The following is an 18,765-nucleotide window of genomic DNA, read 5'->3' as shown; positions in this document are numbered from 1 at the left end:
CCAAAGAGAAGACTGCGTTTTCTACACTTGACGGATGCTTCCAGTATGTCCAGATGCCGTTTGGACTGCAGGGGTCCCCTGCAACCTTCCAGAGAGCCATGGATCGCATCCTTGCATCCCATAAGAAATATGGCGCAACATACCTGGACGATATTATTATCTTCAGTCCAGACTGGGAGAGTCATCTGGAAAAAATCCAGACTGTATTTGATGCTCTGAGGAAGGTGGGGTTTTCAATAAACCAGAAGAAATGTGGCATGGGGAAAGAAGAAGCCAAGTACCTCGGATATGTAGTGGGTAGAGGCGAGATAAAACCCCAAATTACTAAAGTAGAAGCAATCCAAAATTGGCATAGACTGCTGTCGAAAAAGCAAGACAGAGCCTTCCTGGGAATCGTGGGATACTACAGGAAATTCATCCCAAACTTCACCATGATGGCCGTGTGGCACCCCAGGGGTCTGGTTTCCACAGTAACAGCAATGTTATGTCTGAGAGCAGGTGGGAGGTACTTGGTCAGGGATCCTATGCATGCCACACCTCCTGCCCAGTCCTGGGAGGGGAAGAACTTCCCCTATATAAACCTAGGGCTGAGGCAGGGTTAGTGAGTAGAGAAGAAGTAGAGACAGAGAAGCAGATATAGGAAAAGAACATCAGGAGCTCTGTGGGAGCAGTGCTACAAGGAGTCAGGGGCTGGCAGCTGCAGAGCTCGCCCTGACTGAGAAGTTATCACCGGACCCGGAGTCCGAGGCTGTGGGGACTAACTCCTATCCAGCAGCAGAAACCGACCGGCAGGGGATTGCAGGTCCTCTGGCCCAGAAACCCGAAGGCACGGTCACACGCGTGGGACCAGCACCGCCGTCGTGGAGCGGAAGCTACTAGAAGGCCCCGAGTCACCGGCCATACGGGTGAGCACCACACGGTACACTTAGGGACGTGGGCTACTTATACCCGCTTCTAGCAAGGTAGCCAGAAGAGTATCGTTAGTTTGGGAGGCCTACAACTCCGCCTGGCCAGGGGAGATCCCATCTGCTCAAGGACTGACCAGGCCCCAATCGCTAGCCAGTACTCCGGGAGGGTCTATCGTTGTCACCAGTAAAGACCCTGAACTACACCGTACCGTCTCCGAGTGGTTCCTGCTACCCCCATCATCCACGTCGGCTGCCCTGAGGCCATACCCCTCCCGTTGGGGGTTATACTATCACGTTGCACAATCCTACCACCGGCCTCAGCGGTCTGCCCTGCAGCAGCAGCTCCTTAGCTGTACTCAACGGGTGGCGTAGTCGTCCAACATCTACCGCTAATACAGCGCCACTTAGTCTGACTCCCTGGGCACGGACCGGATCACCGCCACGAGACTACAACCCTCAAGAGATCCGGCTCCGGGTAAGCTCCCGCGTGCACAACGCAGCGCGACACAGGCCCAGGGGCGCGTCAGCCGCACCCCAGACGGACCTCCTTAAAGGGACAAAATCAGCCATGGCCAAGTGGACTGCAGAGGCGGAGACGGCCTTTCAAGAGATGAAACTGGCTCTGTGTAGGCAACTGGTCCTGGTTGCCCCGGACTTCAAGAAAGAGTTTATACTCCAGACAGATGCCTCAGATGTCGGTTTAGGAGCAGTCCTTTCCCAGGAGATACACGGGGAGGAGTACCCTGTCCTCTGAGTAGAAAGCTGTCCTCCTGCGAGAAAAATTATTCGGTCATAGAGAAGGAATGCTTGGCCATAAAGTGGGCGGTGGACACTTTACGGTACTATCTGTTAGGTCGAAAATTTAGATTAGCATCCGACTATGCCCCACTCGGATGGATGAGGGGTCAACCTCTGTTTTTAGCCCTACAGGACTTCTACTTTCATGTAGAACATAGAGCATGGAAGCTACATGGTAATGCCCATGCCCTCTCGAGAATCCCCTGTCTGGCAGTAGAAGATGCCAAGCCCCATGGCTTTAGGGTAGATATGTAAGGTGGGCGGGTCCAGCTACCAACATACCTCACCTCTGGGTGTGGTTAATAGCCTATAAAATGAAGGCTGTTGTTTGGCACATGGTCTGTGTGTTTGGAGGTAGACGGCCTCCTGTGTATGTTTGTCTTCAGACCAAGCCAGGACACTGGACGCTACCCTAGCTGTGTGCCGCACAAGCCTGGCTGAGCAGAGACATGCTAAGGACATTTACTTTGTTTGCCTGATCTAAAGGCTATTTGTTTTTCTGTTTGGCTTCTGGATTTATGAAGCAATAAACCCACATGAACTTTTAAAGGAACATGCCTCCTGTTTTCCTCCCGTTGTGCCCAAGAAAGTAAAACCCCTACAATATGTATAAAGGTATATGTATAAAGGGTATGGTACTCAGAGAATGTTTCAATAATCCGCCTCAAAGCGTTTCCCCAACAGGTTCATTAGGAGGCTTGATACAGGGATGATAATTCATGATGTTCAGCATAGTGTGCCTAATAGCCAGGTGTCCATGTTTAAATATCACATTTCATCCAAAACCCCAGATTAGGATGCCCATTCCCATTCCTAGAGGTGAATTGTCACAGGATATACTGTACCGCGCCTACGCTACTTCTCATGAGCAAGAGGTTCGATAATGTCCATCTCCTAGTGTGCATGTCCGGAAGTGACGTGCTTTACGCTGAAACGCCAGATAAATTGATTGCCTCCGCGTCACTCGTACCTGTGACTGCGCGTGCCCGCAGTTATCATTCCACGACAGAGCACATCTAGGATCATTGTCCACAAATGCGCATGGCCAGATGTCTGCGTTCCACGCCGGAGCGCATATGGTATTGGATTGCATTCCACCAACAGAAAAATCCTCTCTCTGAGATCAGTATCATGGGAGACTAAAAACAAGTATTGCACATCCTCCCATCATGCAATAGGCATGTAGATCTACTTTATCACTACAAAAAAATATGGGATGGTGGCCCACAGTATATTCCTAGATGGTCATATTTGACCCCTATTGCATAATTAGAGATACACAAGGATCACCACACTTGTTAGTTACTAAACAGTATAAGTGGGATATAACTGATAAGAAATAATTCTGATATAGAAGCTCAGATCTCTTGATGAAGTAAAACAATATGTGAGCCTCATTCACAGAGAACTGAATAGCAATGGGTAGAGTATAAAATCCAAAAATGTAATCCAGATTGGGGCTGTATTCATACAAAACAAGCATAGTAAATCTGCTTATTCAGTCCCTTAGGGGCTCTCGTGAATCCAGTTTGGAAATCCACTCACTTTCCTTTATGAGGATACATCTATTGAGATCACCCCCTCTCACATTGGGTTTAACCACCTCAACGATGCAAAAGGAGATGTCTCTTGTTTCACCTCAATGTGCACTGTTCATGTGTCTCACTAATGGGGTGTCCCGACCATGGCGTATTTCGCCCAAATGCCACCCCACACTCCTCCTAGACTGCCTATTGGTCGTGCATACATAATCTAGGAGGAAGGTGCATGTGGCCACATATACAAGTCCTGAGGTTTTACAGTTGGAATAATCCATCTGGAAAAAGGTTTCATCTGTAGAGGAACTTGAGAAAGATTTAGATGGTGTCATCCAATTACATGTACAACTTTCTACACATCTAAAGAAACCACAGATTCTTCTATCTAGCCATGTCCCCTAGGGTGCAGGTTTTTATAGAAACTATGCACTAAACGGTCCCTAATTGACCAACCCTTTCTGAAAGTTATTGTGGGAGTAGATCCCACAGCACCCTCAGGTCCAGGTTGGCCACAAGTACATCCTAGTGTTTTCTGAAGATATTAAAGATAAGGTCACTCTGATTGTCACAAGTTTCTATTACTTGTGTTATCCCATCTTTTTCTTGGTCTCTTGGTTAGGTATGGAGGAATGTCTGTCTATCCTGTTTTTCTGTAAACAATCGTGCGGAATCCAAAATGTACTGTGGGTACCTTTTTCCTTGAATCTAGTGTTTATGTCTATTGCCTCTTTATTAATATCTGTGACATTAGAGCAGTTTCTTCTCAACTGTAAAAATTGGCCCTTGGATATTGCTTGTTTTTTTTTTTTTAGGAGGATGGGGTGGTTGCTATTCCACTTTAATAGTTTATGGTAGATGAGTGTCCCTAGGGTCCCATCCAGGGCTGTGGAGTCGAAGTCGTGGAGTCGGTGCCCATTTTGATGGAGTCGGAGTCGGCATAAAATGGACCGACTCCTAAAATAAATAAATTGGGTACAGTAGTACAATGTAGTTTGTGAGGAATATTTTTTCATAAGAATTTGGGAAAGTTATGAAATGTCCTATAAATGTCTGTCCTATTCCTGATCTAAGGGTCTAGACTTTTAGCTGAGAAAAATGTGTCCTACTGTAAATTTATGAGCCATGTATGAGGAAGTCGGTGTCATGAAAATTGAGGAGTAGGAGTCGAAGGTTTGGCTTACCGACTTCACAACCCTGGCTCACATCCCGTACTTTCTGGATTAGTATATCCAGGAAAGGCAACTGGTAATAATTAAACTGATATAAATCTAAGGCCCCACTCTATAGATATTGAGTTCCCTGACAAACTCAAGAAATTGTTCACTCGTCCTTGACCAGATGATAAAAATGTTGTCAATATATCTATCCCATGCCCCAATATATGATTGCCACCACTTATGATCATCCCTGAATATTGTGGTTTCCTCCCACCAGCCCAGGAATAAGTTATCAGATGAGGGGGTACAGGGGCTCCCCATTGCAGTACCCCTGAGCTCGGGTAAGTACTTCCTGTCAAAAAGAAAGACGTTACGAGTAAGAGTGAATTTTAGAAGATCGTCCATGAAGTCATTATGTCTGCTACACTCTATTGATCTTGATTTCAATAAACGTCTTACTCCTCTAATATCATCCTCATGCAGTATATTACTGTACAAAGCCTTGATATCTAGTAAGGCTTGCTCCCCTACATGCCTGTATACATGCTCGAGGGTATACATGTAGGGGAGCAGGCAAAGGGAGAACCACTGTCCGGAAGGAGTATTCCAACTGTAAAACCTCAGGACTTATTCCAACTTCAGGACCTCAGCCGGTACTGTGGGAACATTATACTGTGTGTGGGGGGATGGTGGTACTGTAGGAACATTACTCTGTGTGGGGGCATCATACATCCAGCATAATGGTACGTGACCCAACTTTTCTATCCTGATTTCCATGCAGCCTTCTCTGTACCTCTCTGCTCCTATTTACTAATGGTATGTTCTTCAAGTTACACCAGCTACCCCCCACTTTCATTTATGACCTTGTTTACTTAGCCTTTGAGTATCCAGCATCTGGTTCAGCCTTAATCAGTTGATCAAGATGAGCACAGACCACTCCCCTCTGGTTCACAGCTGAATGCATTCTGTTACAAATATATTGTGGGCCAGGAGTCTGTGTCCATTACCTTAAGTGTGGCCATTGCTTAAGTGTGAGAAATATGAATTAGTTCTGAATTGAACCTGAAGTGAACTGAAGGTAACTGGATACTAAGTCACAGTAAACAATGTTTGTGTTTTGTTTTCACTCTCACCCCCTTAATCCTTCACCTTTTCCAACCACCCCTAATCCCTACACCTAGTAATGAACTCTTCATCTCTCCCTTCATTCTCCCCACCCATCTCACCTCCTCCTCAGAGCTATTCCTCAACATACAATCCTTTGTCTAAAAACACAGACAGCCACCTCATGCCCTCTCCTGCTCCCACCTACTAACGCTTTCTCTGGTCCTCCTCACTGCCGGCGACATCTCTCCACATCCCGGCCCTCCTCACCACATCCCCACAGCCACTTCCACCTCATACCTACGATCTATCCCAAACTCTCATAACCCTTCTAACCTTATACCCATCTGCCCAGCCCCCGTAACAGGAGCTCTATGGAACGCCCGCTCCGTCTGCAACAAACTTTCCTACATTCACAACCTCTTCATCACTAACAAGCTTTCCTTCCTCGGCATCACTGAAACCTGGCTCACCCCCTCCGACACGGCCTCTCCTGCTGCACTTTCGTACGGCGGATTCCACCTCTCCCATACCCCCCGCCCCACCGGCAAGCACGGTGGAGGAATAGGTTTCCTCCTCTCAGATAACTGCTCCTTCACCCATATCCCACTGCCACCCTCAATTACTCTCCCCTCTTTTGAAGTGCACTGCGTGCGCATCTACTCCCCCTCCAACTGGCTGTCATCTACCGCCCCCCAGGATCAGCCACCACTTTCTTTGACCACTTCACCACTTGGCTACTTCATTTCCTCTCCGTTGACATCCCCACTATCCTCATGGGCGACTTCAACATCCCCATTGACACTTCCCTCTCAGCTGCCTCTAAGCTTCTATCCCTCACTTCCTCCTTCGGTCTTACTCAGTGGTCTTCCACACCCACCCACAAAGACGGACACACACTGGACCTCATCTTCACCCGCCTCTGTTCCCTATCTAACCTCTCTAACTCACTTCTCCCTCTCTCTGACCACAACCTACTTACATTCTCTAGCCTCTCCTCTCCAGGGCAACAATCCCCACTCCACAAACTTGCATACCCTCGCAGAAATTTTAAACACTTTGACCTACATTCACTCTCTGAATCCCTCCTCCCTCTCACAGACATTAGGTCCTTACATGATGCAGATGTTGATGCCACTTTATACAACACCACAACAGCTGCAGCTCTCTATTCAGTAGTCTCCCTCACACATACCAAAGCTCGCACAATCAACAGACAACCCTGGCACACCAGCCTAACTAAAGGACTGCGACGGGCCTCCAGGGTTGCTGAGCGTAGATGGAAAAGGTCCCACTCCAATGAGCACTTCATCTCATTCAAACAGTCCCTCACTACCTTCAAGTCCACACTCACTGCAGCAAAACAAACATACTTCTCATCTCTCATATCCTCCCTGTCTCACAACCCCAAACAACTATTCAACACCTTCAATTCTCTCCTCCGTCCCCCAGTGCCTCCTCCCTCTCCTCTTATTTCAGCCGAAGACTTTGCCTCATTCTTCAAACAGAAGATTGACACCATCAGACAAAGCTTTTGCCTAAAGCCCCCAGAGCCCCTTCCCACACCTACTCAACCCTCCTCCTCCAAAACCACATTCTCCACCATTACCGAAGATCAACTTTCCTCTTTACTCTCTAAATCACACCTCACCACCTGTAAACTTAACCCAATCCCGTCCCACCTCATCCCAAACCTTACCACTATCTTCATCCCAGCCCTAGCCCACCTCTTCAACCTGTCACTAACAACTGGTGTCTTCCCCTCATGCTTCAAACATGCCTCAATCACACCAATCCTCAAGTAGCCCTCCCTTGACCCATCCTCTCTGTCTAGCTATTGCCCCATATCACCTCTCCCCTATGCCTCAAAACTACTGGAACAACATGTCCATTCTGAGCTGTCCTCCCACCTCTCCTCCTGCTCCCTCTTCGGCCGCCTACAATCTGGTTTCCGACCGCACCATTCTACTGAAACTGCACTGACCAAAGTCACCAACAACCTACTAACCGCCAAATCTAAGCGACACTACTCTGTCCTCCTCCTCCTAGACCTGTCATCTGCCTTCGACACAGTGGACCATTCCCTCTTACTACAAACTCTCTTGTAACATACCTGGCGGCGTCCTTGCATGGTGGTCCATCTCCCACTGTGCAAGAGCGCGCACTTGATCTCCAGTCCAGAATGTCTCTCTGGCTTCCCTCCATTCTGTCTGTTTGTGTCTGTTTCTGCTGCTTAAGGGCGGCGCCCGATCACTTCCTGCTTTTTGTACCTGCTGTGGGTCACACCCCTTGTGCGTCCTCAGCCTATTGCTGTCTGTCACCTGGTATATAGCTCAGCTGCTCCAATCAATCCCTGCCTGAGCATAGTGTTTCATTCAGTGTGTGCTTGCACTCTGAAGGTGCCAGGTCCCGTTCTGTGTTCTCTTGTCTGCCTATCCTGGAGGCTGTATTTCCAGGCCTGTCTGAACACGCTCCTAGCCTGTTCCTCCCGCCTTCTAGGGGCCGATTACCTAGACCCGCTCCTGTATCTTGTCTGTCCTGTCTGAACACGCTCCTTGCCTGTTCGTCCCGCCTCTCTGGGGGCAGTATTCCCAGACCCGCTCCTGTATCCCGCTGCAGTGTCGGTCTCCTCCGTACACTCAGTTCCAGTCTGAACTCTCTCCTATCCTTTACCTGTTTTGCCTCTATGTCCGTTCCCTTCCTTTTTCTGCAGAGTCTGAACTCGTACCTAACTCCTGCTTGTTGTCTCTGTACTCCCGTTTGTGAGTTTGTGGTCCACTCGCTACTTCACTGCAAGTACCCTGTGGGTATCTGGCTCTGCCTTTCTCTTCCTGTCTGTTCCGTGTGAACAGAGCCCTGTCCCCCCTGCTCTGATTCCTTTGCTCACCGCTCCGGCGGTTCTAGCCTGCTCTGACTCCTTTGCTCACCGCTCCGGCGGTTCTAGCCTGCTCTGGCTCCTTTGCTCGCTGCTCCGGCAGCCTTGCTCCGCTCTGACCCTTTTGCTCACTGCTCCGGCAGTCTTGCTCCACTCTTGCTCACCGCTCCAGGCGGCCTCGTCCTGCTTTACTCTTGCTCACTGCTCCGGCAGTCTCGCTCACCTCTCTGGGCGGCCTCACTCTGCTGTGTTTGTCCGCCACATCTGTGGTTCTGTTCCTGAGTCCCAATGTGTACTGGGTCCTATCCCGCCAGTGTCCCTACCTGCTAGTGCCTCCCTGTCTGCACTCTAGCTGTGCTTGCCTGTACCCCTCTGCCTGTATTGTTCCTGAGTCCCAGTGTGTACTGGGTCCTATCCCGCCTGTGTTCCTACCTGCTAGTGCCTCCCTGTCTGCACTCTAGCTGTGCTTGCCTGTACCCCCCTGCCTGCATACCCGCCTGCCTGCATCCCAGTCGAGCCAGCCTATACCCACCAGTCTGTGTGCCAGCCTACCAGTCTGTTCCTGTATTCCCCTGTGTGGGTCAACAGCCGTGTCCGGGGTCTGTCCTGGAGTAGCACCTGGTCCCTCTGCTCGGTTCCTCCTTGGTGCACTGGCGTCGTATGCCATCGTGTGACCCTGGTCGGATCGGGTGAATACCTAGTTACGCCCCTCCAGGCATTCACTCTCCGGCACGGTCCAGTGGAATCACTACAATCACACGCACACGCCGCTCAGCCCGGGCGTGTGCATTACAGCATGCTCAGGCCATGGTTCCCGTTGAGCCCCACGGCCTTCGCTCTCTGAGAAGTTTTCCAGCGAATACATGCATTAAAATAAATAAATAATTTTTTTTTTCTTAGCTGAGTTCCAGGCGAATTACGCACCTGTCCAGATGGATCTATCTGCTCTCGTTCCTGCGGATCCGCCACGTTACTATGGGGATCCAAGACAAAGTCGTGCATTTGTGGAGCAATGCATGCTACACTTCAAGTTCTACCCTCTATGTTTTCCCACCGATCGGGTTAAGGTGGCATTCATTATGTCTTACCTAGCGGGTGATGCCTTGGAATGGATCAACCCCCTATTTGAAACACAGGATCCGATCCTCCTGGACCTAATGGCCTTCCTGGTGGCCTTTCTAATGGTCTTCAATGATCCTAACCCGGAGGCTCCTGCTGAAGCTTCACTTCCCAATATCCCGGAGCAGCCCCGATGGGTAATGTGTGTGGGTAGCGCAATAGTCCTCCAGCCCAATGAGACTACTGCCCACCCAGAATCCTCACAGGGTGACTACGCTTTCCGGAATATTTCTCCCAACCTCAAGAGGCAGTCCAGACGTGCTAGACGTAGAGGCAAGCCGTCACGCCAGGGTCTGTCCTCCCTGAGACCTCCTGACCCCAACCTTGAAGTCCCTACTGAAGCTTCATCTCCCTGTATCCCGGAGAAGCCCCAACGGGTAATGTGCGTGGGTAGTGCACCAGTTCTCCTGCCCGAAGAGACTTCTGCCCATCCAGACTCCACACAGGAGAACTTCCTGCACCCGGCATCAGATGCTTCACCCACTTTAACCGGTGTGCATGTCCAAGGATGCTCCAAAGCTGTGGTTACCTCAGAGTCTGTGCACCTCTACTACCTGGCGGAGGATCCCCTGTTGCCTCCTGAATCCTCCGGGATACCACTCGCTGACAAATGGAGAGAGACTTCTCTACACCCGGTACTCGATACTTTGTCCGCTTCGTCCTGTGAGCCTGACAATGGGTACCCCAAAGTGGTAGTTACCACCGAGTCTCTACACCCCTCCAACCAGGTGGAGGACCTCCAGTTGTCTCCAGAACCCTTCGGGGTGCTGCCTGGTAGCGAAAGGACAGAGACTCTCCTATACTCTGCACCTGATACCTCGCTCGCTTCGTCCAGTGAGTCCAACCTAGTGTACTCCGAAGCAGAGGTTACTCCCGAGTCTCTACACCACTCCGACCAGGCGGAGGACCTCCAGTTGTCTCCAGAACCCTTCGGGGTGCTACCTGGTAGCGAAAGGACAGAGACTCTCCTATACTCTGTACCTGATACCTCGCTCGCTTCGTCCACTGAGTCCAACCTAGTGTACTCCGAAGCAGAGGTTACTCCCGAGTCTCTACACCCCTCCGACCAGGCGGAGGACCTCCAGTTGTCTCCAGAACCCTTCGGGGTGCCACCTGGTGGTGAATGGACAGAGACTCTCCTATATCCTGGATCTGATACCTCGCTTGCTTCGTCCAGTGAGTCCGACCTAGTGTACTCTGAAGCAGAGGTTACCCATGAGTCTCTACACCCCTCTGACCAGGCGGAGGACCTTCAGTTGTCTCCAGAACCCTTCGGGGTGCCACCTGGTGGTGAATGGACAGAGACTTTCCTATACTCGGTACCCGATACCTCGCCTGCTTCGTCCAGTGAGTCCGACCTAGTGTACTCTGAAGCAGATGTTTTCTCTGAGCCTCTGCACTCTTCTGACCCAGCGGAGGACCTCCAGTTATTTCCTGAATCCTCCGGGGTACCACCAGATAACAAAGAGACAGTGACTTTTCCTCATTATGTACCAGATAACCCGTCTATTTCTTCCTGTGAGCTTGACAAGATGTACCTCGAAGCAGAGATTACCCCCAAGTCTCTGTCCCCCTCCAACCCGGTGAAGGACTTCCAGTTGTCTCCTGTACCCTCTGGGGTGCCACCTGAAAATATGTGGAGAGAGACTTCCTTGTGTGCTGTTCCTGGTACTCCACCCATTTCGTCTGTTGCTGAGGATGGCTGGATAGGAGGTAGCATCCTAGCTAACCAGATGGGATCAGTTTTTCCTGTGGACAGTGGAAGTGATCTCCTTGAAGTGAACGACTGGTCCTCGAATTCCCTGCGGAAGATTCTGGCAGGCCTGAAGAAGAGGGGGCGTAAGGGGGGGGGGACTGTAACATACCTGGCGGCGTCCTTGCATGGCGGTCCATCTCCCACTGTGCAAGAGCGCGCACTTGATCTCCAGTCTAGAATGTCTCTCTGGCTTCCCTCCATGCTGTCTGTTTGTGTCTGTTTCTGCTGCTTAAGGGCGGCGCCCGATCACTTCCTGCTTTTTGTACCTGCTGTGGGTCACACCCCTTGTGCGTCCTCAGCCTATTGCTGTCTGTCACCTGGTATATAGCTCAGCTGCTCCAATCAATCCCTGCCTGAGCATAGTGTTTCATTCAGTGTGTGCTTGCACTCTGAAGGTGCCAGGTCCCGTTCTGTGTTCTCTTGTCTGCCTATCCTGGAGGCTGTATTTCCAGGCCTGTCTGAACACGCTCCTAGCCTGTTCCTCCCGCCTTCTAGGGGCCGATTACCTAGACCCGCTCCTGTATCTTGTCTGTCCTGTCTGAACACGCTCCTAGCCTGTTCCTCCCGCCTTCTAGGGGCCGATTACCTAGACCTGCTCCTGTATCTTGTCTGTCCTGTCTGAACACGCTCCTTGCCTGTTTGTCCCGCCTCTCTGGGGGCAGTATTCCCAGACCCGCTCCTGTATCCCGCTGCAGTGTCGGTCTCCTCCGTACACTCAGTTCCAGTCTGAACTCTCTCCTATCCTTTACCTGTTTTGCCTCTATGTCCGTTCCCTTCCTTTTTCTGCAGAGTCTGAACTCGTACCTAACTCCTGCTTGTTGTCTCTGTACTCCTGTTTGTGAGTTTGTGGTCCACTCGCTACTTCACTGCAAGTACCCTGTGGGTATCTGGCTCTGCCTTTCTCTTCCTGTCTGTTCCGTGTGAACAGAGCCCTGTCCCCCCTGCTCTGACTCCTTTGCTCACCGCTCCGGCAGTTCTAGCCTGCTCTGACTCCTATGCTCACCGCTCCGGCGGTTCTAGCCTGCTCTGACTCCTTTGCTCACCGCTCCGGCGGTTCTAGCCTGCTCTGGCTCCTTTGCTCGCTGCTCCGGCAGCCTTGCTCCGCTCTGACCCTTTTGCTCACTGCTCCGGCAGCCTTGCTCCGCTCTGACCCTTTTGCTCACTGCTCCGGCAGTCTTGCTCCACTCTTGCTCACCGCTCCAGGCGGCCTCGTCCTGCTTTACTCTTGCTTACTGCTCCGGCAGTCTCGCTCACCTCTCTGGGCGGCCTCACTCTGCTGTGTTTGTCCGCCACATCTGTGGTTCTGTTCCTGAGTCCTAATGTGTACTGGGTCCTATCCTGCCAGTGTCCCTACCTGCTAGTGCCTCCCTGTCTGCACTCTAGCTGTGCTTGTCTGTACCCCTCTGCCTGTATTGTTCCTGAGTCCCAGTGTGTACTGGGTCCTATTCCGCCTGTGTTCCTACCTGCTAGTGCCTCCCTGTCTGCACTCTAGCTGTGCTTGCCTGTACCCCCCTGCCTGCATACCCGCCTGCCTGCATCCCAGTTGAGCCAGCCTATACCCACCAGTCTGTGTGCCAGCCTACCAGTCTGTTCCTGTATTCCCCTGTGTGGGTCAACAGCCGTGTCCGGGGCTTGTCCTGAAGTAGCACCTGGTCCCTCTGCTCGGTTCCTCCTTGGTGCACTGGCGTCGTATGCCGTCGTGCGACCCTGGTCGGATCGGGTGAATACCTAGTTACGCCCCTCCAGGCATTCACTCTCCGGCACGGTCCAGTGGAATCACTACAATCACACGCACACGCCGCTCAGCCCGGGCGTGTGCATTACATCTCTCATCTCTCGGCATCACAGACTTGGCCCTATCCTGGATCTCCTCATACCTAACAGACAGGACATTCAGTGACTCTCACTCACAGACCACCTCCTCATCTCGCCCCCTATCTGTCGGTGTCCCCCAAGGTTCAGTTCTAAGACTCCTGCTCTTCTCCATCTACACCTTCGGCCTGGGACAGCTCATAGAGTCTCATGGCTTTTATTATCACCTCTATGCTGACAACACACAGATCTACCTCTCTGGACCCGATATCACCTCCTTACTAACCAAAATCCCACAATGTCTGTCTGCTATTTCATCCTTCTTCTCTGCTAGATTTCTAAAACTTAACATGGACAAAACAGAATTCATCATCTTTCCGCCATCTCATTCAAACCCCCCAACTGACCTATCCATCATAGTCAATGGCTGCCCACTCTCCCCAGTCCATCAACTCTGCCTTGGGGTAACCCTGGACTCTGAACTCTCCTTCATAGGAACAACATATCCAAGCCCTTTCCACTTCCTGCCGACTCCAACTCAAAAATATCTCCCGGATCCGCACATGCCTCAACCATGAATCTGCAAAAACACTAGTGCACGCCCTCATCATCTTCGGCCTTGACTAATGCAACCTCCTGCTCTGTGGCCTCCCTTCCAACACTCTCGCACCCCTCCAATCCATCCTAAACTCTGCTGCCCGACTAATCCACCTGTCCCCCCGCTATTCCCCGGCCTCTTCTCTCTGTCAATCTCTTCACTGGCTCCCCATTGCCCAGAGACTCCAGTTCAAAACCCTAACCATGACATACAAAGCCATTCACAACCTGTCTCCTCCATATATCTCTGACCTAGTCTCCCGGTACATACCCGCACGCAACCTCCGATCCTCACAAGATCTCCTTCTCTACTCCCCTCTTATCTCCTCCTCCCACAACCGTATACAAGATTTCTCCCGTGCTTCCCCCCCTATTCTGGAACTCTCTACCCCAACACATCAGACTCTCGTCGACCATGGAAACCTTCAAAAAGAGCCTGAAGACCCACCTCTTCCGACAAGCCTACCACCTGCAGTAACCACCACTCCACAAATACCGCTGCACGACCAGCACTACCCTCACCTACTGTATCCTCACCCATCGCTTGTAGACTGTGAGACCTCACGGGCAGGGTCCTCTCTCCTCCTGTACCAGTCGCTGTCACGTTTTGTTCAAGATTATTGTAATTGCTTGTGCTTTGTATACCCCTTTCACATGTAAAGTGCCATGGAATGAATGGTGCTATAATAATAATAATAATAATAATAATAAGGGGCATTACACTGTGTGGGGGCATCATACATACTGTATAAGGGGCATAATGGGGGCATTACACTGTGTGGGGGCATCATACATACCGTATAAGGGGCATAATGGGGGCATTACACTGTGTGGGGGCATCATACATACTGTATAAGGGGCATAATGGGGGCATTACACTGTGTGGGGGCATCATACATACCGTATAAGGGGCATAATGGGGGCATCACACTGTGTGGGGGCATCATACATCCTGCATAAGGGGCATAATGGTGGCATTACACTGTGTGGGGGCATCATACATCCTGCATAAGGGGCATAATGGGGGCATTACACTGTGGGGCCAGTAAAGGGGTCCTGTACTATGAGAACAATACGTTTCCTCCTTCCTGTCTCCATAGTTGGGTCGAATGTATCTATTACAGGGAACAGAACAAAAACCTTATGATTCTTATAAAGGGGCAACACAAGACCCCAAAAGAGTCTCCGTGCTGAAGGGGTTAATGCCCCCTGGGCCCAGTAATGGGGGTCTCCACATACCTCCACCTGCAGAGCCGCCACCACATATATGGCTGCTCTGTGCGCACAGGAGCAGTGATGAGGTCACAGGAGGGGAGGAGTCAGGGGTCACATGATCAGGGGCCTCAGTGGATGCAGGACTCTGCTGTGCTGGTTGTCATGGTGCTGGATGAGCTGAAGTTTATGTGTGGGGTCAGGAGGGGTTTACAGTGTGGATGTAGCAGAGCCGTGTGTGTACGAGGTGTACGGAGCAGAGCCGTGTGTGTACGAGGTGTACGGAGCAGAGCCGTGTGTGTACGAGGCGTACGGAGCGGAGCCGCGTGTGTACGAGGCGTACGGAGCAGAGCCGCGTGTGTACGAGGTGTACAGAGTGGAGCCGCGTGTGTACGAGGCGTACGGAGCGGAGCCGCGTGTGTACGAGGTGTACGGAGCGGAGCCGCGTGTGTACGAGGTGTACGGAGCAGAGCCATGTGTGTACGAGGCGTGCGGAGCGGAGACGTGTGTACGAGGTGTGCGGAGCGGAGACTTGTGTACGAGGCGTACGGAGCGGAGCCGCGTGTGTACGTGGTGTACGGAGCAGAGCCGCGTGTGTACGAGGTGTACGGAGCAGAGCCGCGTGTGTACGAGGTGTACGGAGCAGAGCCGCGTGTGTACGAGGTGTACGGAGCAGAGCCACGTGTGTACGAGGTGTATGGAGCAGAGCCGTGTGTGTACGAGGCGTGCGGAGCGGAGCCGTGTGTACGAGGTGTGCGGAGCGGAGCCGTGTGTACGAGGTGTGCGGAGCGGAGCCGTGTGTACGAGGTGTGCGGAGCGGAGCCGTGTGTACGAGGCGTGTGTAGCGGAGCCGTGTGTGTACGAGGCGTATGGAGCGGAGCCGTGTGTACAAGGTGGAGCCATGTGTACGAGGCGTACGGAGCGGAGTCATGCGTGTACAAGGTGTACGGACCCGAGCCGTGTGTGTACGAGGTGTGCGGAGCGGAGCCTTGTGTGTACGAGGCGTGCGGAGCGGAATCGTGTGTGTACGAGAGGCGTGTGGAGAGGAGCCGCGCGTGTACGAGGTGTACGGAGCTGAGCTGTGTGTGTATGAGGCGTATGGAGCGGAGCCGTGTGTGTACAGAGCCGTGTGTGTACAGAGCCCTGTATGTACACTGTATACAGCTGTATACTGCCAGGTTCAGGCTGAGACACCGCGGCTCTTTATCAGACTGTAGAAGAACTGACACTGGACACTCGGTAAAACTGCGCTCTTGCTTCTCGCACAGATATTGATAACATAAGATGGAGTCAGACGAACCCTCCTACAAAACCTGATAACAAAGTCATTACTACAGGACTGGATGAGAAAGGGATTTATTCTACAAGAAACGCTGGGGCCACAAATGAGAGAATCCGGGCCCTGTGGCTGGATACTCCTGGCCCCCAGCGTGTTAGGAGCAGACGGGGTCTTGTGTTTCCCCCCTCTACTAACCTAACTCTACCTAACATCGAAATTACCTTGGAGGGTTCAACCATAACTCTCAAGCAGCACGCCTGCTGCCTTGGGGTCATATTCGACACTAACCTTTCCTTTACTCCCTATATCTGATCACTCACTCGCTCTTGTCACCTGCATCTTAAAAACATCTCTAGAATCCGATCTTTTCTCACTTTTGAAACTGTTAAAACTCTTACTGTCGCTCTTGTTCACTCTCGTCTGGATTACTGCAACTCTCTCCTGATCGGTATCCCTCTTACCAAAATTTCCCCTCTCCAATCTGTCCTGAATGCGACAGCCAGGGTCGTATTTCGGATATAAACTCATTGCTCTCACCCACAAAGCTCTCCACAGTTCTGCACCACCTTATATCTCCTCTTTCATCTCAGTCTATCATCCTACACGTTCCCTTCGTTCCACAAATGACCTAAGACTAACATCCCCCATAATCCGAACCTCGCACCTCCGTCTCCAAGACTTCTCTCGTGCTGCGCCAGTTCTCTGGAATGCTCTACCCCAGACGATCCGATTGATGCCTAGCCCCGATGTCTTCAAGCGCGCTTTAAAAACCCATCTCTTTAAACAAGCCTACCACCTCAAATACTCAGTAAACTAACTTTCCCCTGTTCCCTCCTAAATACTATTCAGAATCTGCCCCCCACTGTTCATCTGTCTCTACACCCTCCATGCACACGATAACAGCACTCGGTATTTGAGTATTGCACTTGAACATACAAGCTGATGACCGGATCATACAGCCTTATATGATAATCCCGACCTATTATAATTGCCAGACCTGAAATAACAAGCACTTTCTACCTATTGTGTCCCCCCATTTCCTTGTAGAATGTAAGCTTGCTGATGTAACTGTTAAACTGTCTCACCTTGTATTGAATTTATTGCCTGTACATGTCCCCGCTTAATTGTAAAGTGCTGCGGAATATGTTGGCGCTATATAAATAAAAATTATTATTATTATTTGTCCCTGGAGCTTCTCTACTCGGTATAATGAGACTCTTATCTTGTTCTTATAAAGAGGGTTTGAGTAAAATAGAAGCTGCCTGAATATGAGGACCTTGTCTGATCTCTATGTCCTTGTGTACAGAGCTATGGAGATAGCGCTATTCTTCTGTATAATAGATGTGATGTCACTGGAGCCCTAATATTCCTGTACAGGGGTCTCTGTAGAGATAATCTTACCCCAGCATTATGGATTGGGAGACGGAGAAAAAGGGATTAGGGGCATTTTATTGTAATTTGCCTTTAAAAAAATGTGATAAAAAATAACTGATTATAAAAAGTGGTTCATTTTCCCACCATGTTGTCTGTAGGAAGTAAAGAGCCGAGGCTGAAGATGCTTTATCTCCACTAGTCTACAAAAGAGGGAGGATTGGCAACTCCGAATGTCCTTGTCTATTTTGGGATTGGGAGTTAGGAAAAGGGGCAGGAGAACATTTTGGGATTTGTTTTGTGGGGTGGGGGCAAGATATGCAATAATTGTCCATATAGTGTACATATATGAATACAGGTAGGTCCAGAAATATTTGGACAGTGAATCTTCATGATTTCAGCTCTGCAGGCCACTAATCTGGAGTTAAAATGAAACAGTAGTGATGAGCGAGCACTAAAATGCTCGGGTGCTTGAGTCGAGCAAATTGGAATGCTTTGGTGCTGGACCCGAGCAACAAGCCCAATGTAAGTCTATGGGAAACTCAAGCATTTTTCCAGCGCCTGCAGGGGGCCTAAAAATTGCCCAAGTCAATGGGAACAGCATGGGGAAGACCCCTAGAAGCATTTCAGACTCCCAGGTCACTGCTGTCAACAATGTTGTCAGAGGTATTACACCACTTTTACAGACTCACAATAAAACAAACAAAAACGAAACCAAAATGGATTTTCCTGGGAAATATGTTAAGGAACCCTTGGGCTATGTTCACACAAAGCGTTTTTGATGCGTTTTTGCATTACTTTCAAGTGTGAAAAATACATTCACCGGTAAATGACATTTTAACATTTTACAACCTTATCAGGCTATGTAGTGTGTGAGACATCATCAGACACATGCATACAGTGCTGAAAAGACATGGAAACAGCATGGGGAAGACCCCTGGAAGCATCTCTGACTCCCAGGTCACCGCATAAAACCGTGGTCATCAGACGTGATCCTATATTACTGCGATAATAATACAGACATTTTTGGCAACGTGACAAATATTAAACTCTATTTAAAATGGGCAAGGCGCGTAGCAAGGGAGGGGGAAGTGGACATGCACGCCAAAGCCGTGGGCAACATGAAACTGCTCCTGCTGAGGGAGCACAACAGGCACCCACATCATGTCGAACTACCTTCCTGTCCCAATTTCTAGGGGGCTGTGTAATACCACTCTTGAAGCCAGAGCAGTGTGAAAA

The 18,765-nt window shown here is 50.5% G+C and overlaps 1 protein-coding gene across 1 annotated transcript in view; it reads right to left on the bottom strand.

Moving 5' to 3' along the window:
* The window catches only part of LOC141271700 (uncharacterized), a 32,465-nt gene extending 17,495 nt beyond the window's left edge, over positions 1 to 14,970 (bottom strand). Inside the window, exon 1 of the mRNA XM_073681776.1 lies at positions 14,904 to 14,970. The gene's annotated coding sequence lies outside the window, so the exon portion shown is untranslated. The remainder of the gene's footprint in view (positions 1 to 14,903) is intronic.
* Positions 14,971 to 18,765: the final 3,795 nt, after the last annotated feature.

This window comes from Phyllobates terribilis, unplaced genomic scaffold (genome assembly GCF_046119375.1).
Source record: "Phyllobates terribilis strain yellow unplaced genomic scaffold, ASM4611937v1 Scaffold_5__5_contigs__length_657084704, whole genome shotgun sequence".
NCBI classification, from domain to species: Eukaryota; Metazoa; Chordata; class Amphibia; order Anura; family Dendrobatidae; genus Phyllobates; species Phyllobates terribilis.
The sequence above is the reverse complement of the archived record's forward strand: the minus strand, read 5'-3'. Positions and strand labels throughout refer to the sequence as shown.